The sequence below is a fragment of the Chlamydotis macqueenii genome, chromosome 16, assembly GCF_036417535.1.
Source record: "Chlamydotis macqueenii isolate bChlMac1 chromosome 16, bChlMac1.mat, whole genome shotgun sequence".
Lineage (NCBI taxonomy): Eukaryota > Metazoa > Chordata > Aves > Otidiformes > Otididae > Chlamydotis > Chlamydotis macqueenii.
In genome coordinates, this window is record NC_141571.1 from 2,222,245 (window position 1) to 2,228,998 (window position 6,754).

The 6,754-nt window shown below is 55.4% G+C and overlaps 1 protein-coding gene across 1 annotated transcript in view; it reads right to left on the reverse strand.

Moving 5' to 3' along the window:
* Nucleotides 1–6,511, reverse strand: part of RALY (RALY heterogeneous nuclear ribonucleoprotein) — a 117,643-nt gene extending 111,132 nt beyond the window's left edge. Inside the window, exon 1 of the mRNA XM_086760536.1 lies at nt 6,405–6,511. The gene's annotated coding sequence lies outside the window, so the exon portion shown is untranslated. The remainder of the gene's footprint in view (nt 1–6,404) is intronic.
* Nucleotides 6,512–6,754: the final 243 nt, after the last annotated feature.

Below are 6,754 nucleotides of genomic sequence, written 5' to 3' on the forward strand. Positions count from 1 at the left end.
TGTCAGCGGCGCAGGCGCTCCCCGGGCGCTCGTGAAGCTGTTCAGCAGCATCAGCTTCACAGGGCATCCTTCCCGCGGCATTTACCAGCCAACGCTTCTCCTCACCACCGCCCGCGCCCCGGGGGTGCCAAGATGCTACTGGAGGTAAAGAACGGACGCTGGCCGCATGGGACTAGCTGTACCGGGGATTTTTCAGCAGTTTTATAAACACAGGAATCTCAAAGCCAGTTCCATGGGCTAGGTGCCCATCCTTGGGATGTCATCTACAGCAAAATTCACGCCCGTGCCTGCGCGGATGCACCTCCTGCAGCAACGTGGGGAGGTCTGTGCCCCCCAGCCCGGGGGAAACGCACGGGACCTCTCAAATCCATCACAGACGTGGGCAGGACGCGTGCAAGGCAAGGTTTTACTGAGCTGTTGAAACGCGTGAGCATAAGAGTTGCACACTAAACTCTGGAGCAAAAGTTAAAAATATAAATAAAATAAAAAAGCCTACGTTACTAGAGGAGCTCAAGAGAATTTTTGCCGTGCTTGTAGCTCTTAGCAGCTCCCAGAAGAGCTTCAGGAGCTGGTAAGAGCTCTAAGCACTGCACACTGCTGCAGAACCAACAGTCACACGTAAATACCCGTTTGACGAGCAGATCCAGCTCCAGCAACAGAAACCAGGAGCTGCTGAACCCCCAAACCACCACAACACCGCCCTTCCAGCGGGAATGCGCTCAGCCAGGCCATGCAGCACCATCGGCTCGGCCACGCTCTGTCCCTCAGCCACTACAGAGTTTCTCAAACCTATACAGGAAAAAAAAAAAAAAAAACACAATTACACTGCAGCGCCAGCCACCTGCAATCTCCTACACAGGGGCCGTGTCTCAGACCAGGAGAGTCACCTCGAAGTCCTGGCGAGTCTGGGACGGAACTGAGAGGAGGGAGCGAGGGCCAGGTGAAAGGGAATGTGAACACTTCGGCACTGCCTGCCAGCGCGCTGTCACACGAGACCCGCAGGAGCAGCTGGTACCACACAGCCCCATGTGAAGGCCAAGGTCCAAACGTCTTCACTGGAGCACCGGATTGTCCTGATTTCTCCAGGATGGTGGGCATCATCCCCGAGTTAAGTTCAGACCTCCCACCTCCAAACAGAGGCACTCCCCTCGTGCAGGGGAGCTCCCCATGTCCTTCTAAAGGGAGCATTTTTCTCATAAGTGCTCCCAGGACAGCTTTCCAAAAACAATCTGCTAAAGGCAGAAGGAAAGCATGAGATTTAGACTAATAACATCATCAAGAGCCCAGGTAGGGACCATCTGCACCCACTTCCTCTGTCCAGCCTCGTGCCCTCCGCCAGCCTAGCCCTGAACTGGGGAATTCCCAAATCAAAGTGAATAACGGTGCTGATCTATTCCCAGCTCCCAGAACAAGTGGGAACGACGGCAGCAGACACACCATCTCCTCTGGCAGGAACCGGCACCCTCGCTTCCCCGTCTCAGTACCCTCACTCCAAGGCAGACGCCCACGCGGGAGGGCGTTCTCCCTCCGAGGGACGCGGGACGCAGCAGGAGCGACGTCGTCCTGACGCAGTGGGCGATGGGGCTGAGCTGCCTCAGTTGCTGCCCCCGCGCGTACCTCTGGCCTGCCTGTTCCGATGCCGCTCGTAGCGGCGATGAGAACACGCGATCACGTCCTTTCCCGCTGTGGCTGTACAGAAGCTGCCTGCAGAAGCATCAGCGAAAGCGACGCCGCTCCCAGCGCCCGTTGTTCGGTACCACCACGCACCACGGTCAGGCGCTGCAGCCTTCACCTGCGAATCGCTGCAATCACGCGGATGTAGCCCAGATATGCTCACGCTATTTTACCACATTCTTGTTTTCTTAGGGAAAAAAACAAACCCTGGTATTATGTTTTCTATTTTAAACCCAGGCTTTTTAGGAAGAAAAGAAAAAAGAAAAAAAAAAAAAAAAAAAAAAAAGAAAGACAGTTGTACAACATCACTGGCAAAGTCTACAAACGGATGCTCAGTAAATGAAACACCCTGCTGCAGGTGCAGAAACGCTACGGAAACCAAGTGCGGCATCCTGCCACTCAGCTCCAGCGGCAGGGCAGAAGCAAAAGCTCCAGAGCCCTTAAATCAACCGGGGGAGCTTCCCTGCAAAGGCAAGGCCAAATCTTGCCTCGGGAGCTTCTCCCCAGCACATCTTGCTCTGTGGCAGTATTTGGTTTCAACATGTTCTCAAGGCTTGCTTTAAAAAAAAAAAATAATAAAATAAAATAAAATTATCATTAGATGCCAGGGTGACAGGTGCAGGACCCAGCCGCCTCTGAAACACCCGCAGCAGCTCATCAGGTCCCCCCTGGAGAGGGTACAGCCACTCCCGGGCTCTTCATGTTGGAAGAGACAAGAGTCCTCAGCAAGCAGAACAAACAGGATTGTTTGTGTTGAACAGTGAGCACAAGAGCCAAAAAAGATGACTCACGCCGCCCTGATAGCCTTTCCCCGGATAGCCAGCACAGAGCCAGGCACGGCCACGGGGAGCAGTTGTCTCTCTGGGTAGAGTTTACTCCAGGGATGATACCTCCTGCCTGGGAAACTCCAGGTTTGCATCTCCTGCCTGGGAAACTCCAGGTTTCCTCCAGGGATGATACCTCCAGCCTGGTTAACTCCAGGTTTCCTCCAGGGATGCCTCCTGCCCTGGTGACACAGCTTCGGATGCCGTTAGCATGGCTGATGACACTTTAGGATGGTCAGCTTTTAAGACAAAAACTCTTCTCATTCTAAGACCAGGAAGTCATTACCACACCCCCAGTATTTCACCTCTCTTAAACCAGGAGGATCACACCAGGAGCTTACCAAATCACAGATTGCAGGTGATGCTGTTCCACAGCCACGCTTCAGCATCACCCGCTTTACCCTGCACGCTATTCCCCACCGCAGGCTCCACAGACGCAGCCTCTCCCGTTTGCCCACAGCCTGGCAACAGCACGATACTATTGCTGGTTTTTTTTAAGCTGCAAGAAACACAAGAAGCCGCAAGAAAAGCTTCAGATTCACTGTTTGCACACGCACTCCTTGTCTCCACGCAAGCTGAGGATTTCCTAAGATGCGCAGAAGAAAACAGTCTCTGCTCCACGTTACGAGCCTTGGCTCCGAGAGTTCCAGCGTCTCGAACGCAAAGCTGGACGCTGACGCGCAGATGTTAATTCTGCAGAACGCAGCATCGAGTCAGTCTCTGCCCTGGTGTCACCTCCATTCTGCCTTTTGTAACGCACACACGATTAGCTTTTGTGTCGGAGCTGCAGCTAGCAGACATCTGACCTCCTAATTAAACACACTCGCAGGTGAGAACCACCACGGAACATCACTCACTTGAACTAAACAGGTACGCCAGGACGGGCGGTGAAAATAAAAATAGACACAGCGCACGCCGCGCCGAGGCAGGCGGCAGCACTCTTGTGCACAACAGCAAAATCAACTTAATCACAAATGACAACTTCTGAAAGCCCTTCCTTCGGATTCATCCCCGGTGTTTTTCTAGGCCAGCTTGAAAACAAAAGCTTTGTCTTCTTAAAATGCAATTGCCTGCGGCACCTCCAAAAAAAGTGACATAACTCAAGGCTGAAAAATGCCTCCTGGGTTTCCGACTCTCCGAAGAGCCGCTTTGCTATTCAGCCTGATTCAGATTCCCCAGATCAGCACGAACGCCGTGGATTCAGCCCCCGCCACCAGCACAGGTAGAGAAAGCAGACATCTAGGATTATTTTTTTAAACGATATAATTAAAGCTCTGCAGTTACAGAAACGAACTCGTTACTGATCCGAATGGTTCCTCCCTCCCCTTTCTCCAGCAGCTTTATGATGACAGCTGATTTTGAATTTCACTCTGTTTAGCCTATCTCAGATTTTTTTTCTAGCACTTTTTTCTCACTGGGTGTTTTCAACCTTTCCATCATAAACCTCAAGCTGTGAAAAGAACGAGCAACTTGTTTTGGACCCAAAACTTGAGCCCAAAATTGAATTCCTTGTTTCTTCTCCCCTCCACAAACCCTCTTCCTCTCGGAAACCCTGCGAGACGTGCCTCCGCGCCGCTCCGAGTACGGAACGCAGCCCCGCGCCGGGGAGCCAGCCGCTTAACGGGAGGTGGCAAGGCAGGGAAAGCTGCAGTTCCCTGCCAGACAGGCACGGCCGTTTCCAACACCTGCAACCGCCATCTGGGATAACTCAAAGATTTTTATATCCATAGGCCATTTTCTTTGGGTAACTGCGAGCTGACTTCTAGGTCCATAAACTCCTTCTGCAGCTATCAATAAAGGACTCAAACCAAAGGAAGTTCTGTTGCCTTCATTGAATAACGTGGGATAAGGAGAGCCGAAAGCGCTCTTGGTGCTGGGAATGTGTCAGGGTCTAATTTTTCCCAATGATCAAGTCCTATTGCTTATTCCAAGTAAATTGTCCACAATCGAGAGCTTTAATCCTCTCTTTACAGCCCCTGAATAAAACATCCTTCCAAAACTTGCTGCCTATGATCTGCCTTTTCTAAAGTGGCTCTTAAAAGACCCCACCTTCTCCTGTTTTGCCGTTCCCCTGAAATCCATCCACAACATTAGCCTGACAGAAGTAGAACACCGGCAACCCTTCACGGGCACGGCACGGCGAACCAAACAGGTCCCTGCGTCAACACGCGCACCTCCTGAAGAAAGGCATCGCACGCAGCCGAGCTGAACGCCGCTCACCCAAAACAACAGCCATAAAAACACTTCCAGGAACGTGAGCAATAAACCTTGTGACAGGTTGTCACCAGGAGCAGGCAGCCCGTGAAGGATGCTACCGAGCCATGTTGCCGTGGTTCAAGCCGAGGTTTCACTCCTGACACAGGCTCCTCACCTCCCCGGTCACCTGTGACGATGAGGAGAAGGCAATCCGTCCCTTTATACCGTGTCAGCACAGGCTCCTCATCCAGGAGCTCTGCTGCTGGCTTTGCTTTGGAAAAAACTCCTTCCCTATCCTTTACTGTCAAAGAAAATGATGCAAAGACCCCAAATCAGAACAAACTGCAGAATAAGGGACAGGAGAAAAATGCAAGTGAGTGCATCATCTCCTCCTCAAGCGAGGAAGGGGAAAGCAAGAGTGGAAGCACCTGTAGAAGCGAGCGGGCTCCGTCCTCACAGCAGGGACAACCAGGAGGTCCTGCAGAACCGCCCGTACCTCCCACCCCGCCACCGCCCACCTCAGCCTACAGCCGGCATCACCCAAAGCCACGGCAAAACCAGTGCAGCCAGTGCGCTGGGCTCCACAGCAAACAGCGGTCCGAAGGCTCGCACCGCTCCTGCCAGCTCCGGAGAAGCCACCGGCAACGGCAGAGGTACGCACCAGCTAGCAATCACCTCAGGGTCTGTATTTGCAGGGGAAAGACAACGACGGCTTCGCTGATATGGAATACGAGGGTCTGTTTTTCCAGCCTCAGCAGTAAGCTAAAGTCAGCTGCGACGCCATCGACTTCGGTCTCCGTCGAAGCCCGAGCAGAAGAGCAGCTGCCGGAACGTGGGAAAACGCGGGAGCCCGCAGCCCAGCCCAGGCTTGCTCCCAGGCTCAGCCTCAGCGCCCAGCCCTTCCCCAGGCCGAACCACGCACCGGGGAGTCGTGCTCGGAAGGAAAAATATTCCCGTATCAGGGAAATAAAGGCGCACATCCACGCTGTTCTCCGTCCTGGCAGTTTCTATCTCAGCCTTCTGGGCTCTCTAAAAGCAATCAGCCCTAGGAGCATCCTTACCACCACCCACCCGCAGCCAAACTTACTGCGCGCCGCGGGGACAGCCAGAGCCCTTCCGAGGGCAGCCCGAGTGAAAACTGGAGGTTTTCGGGGTTTTTTTTTTTTGTTTGTTTGGTTTTTTTTTTGTGGGTTGTTTTTTGTTTTTAACACATCACCTCAAACACACACAGAAGTCAGCAGCCCACGCCCTCAGGTAACAACCCCAAACGCCAGAAATTCGCCTCTGGGGGGCCGCCGGGCTCGGTGCCCCGGCGCAGCCCCCCGGGAGCCCCCCGGGAGCCCCCCGGTGCCCCCCCATTCGTACCCCCGGTGCCCCCCCATTCGTACCCCCCATTACCGGTACGAAGGGTCCCGAGCAGCGCCCCGCTCCCCGCGGGGACACCGCGCCCGGCCACGGCCCCGGCCGAGCCCCCACCCGCGACGGGCGGCGCCCGCGTGGCAGCGGGGACCGCATGGCAGCCGGCAGCCGCTCCCCAACGCCAAAGTTTCCCGTCCCGCCGGTACGGGCAGCTCCGCGCTCCCTCCCCACCACACAGAGGAGGAAAAAAAAAAAAAAGGATAAAAATAAAAACCCAGAAGGAAAGCAGAGGAGAGCGGGGAAAGGAGAAGGTTGAAGAAAAAAAAAGAAATAAAGGCGGCGATAACTCACGTGCTGCTAGCGGCGCCGCGGGGAAGCGCGCTGCTGCGCGGAGCCGCTCGGCCGGAGGCAGCCGGCTGCGGGGCAGCGCCGGGCGGGAAGGGGCGGGAAGGGGCAGGGGCGGGAAGGGGCAGGGGCGGGCGGGCACCCGCCGGGCGCGGGGCGGCGCGGAGGCTGAGGGCGGAGCGGGACGAGGCGCTGAGCTACCCCAGCGCGGCCCGGCCGTGCGGGCACACTGCCCTGCGCCGCCCCGCCGCCCCGCTCCTTCCCGCCGGCCGTACCACACCGCCCCCGCGGTGGGGGGGGACACGCACACCCCACACACACGGAACACGGAGCGGGAGCCCAGCCGGCAGCTGCTG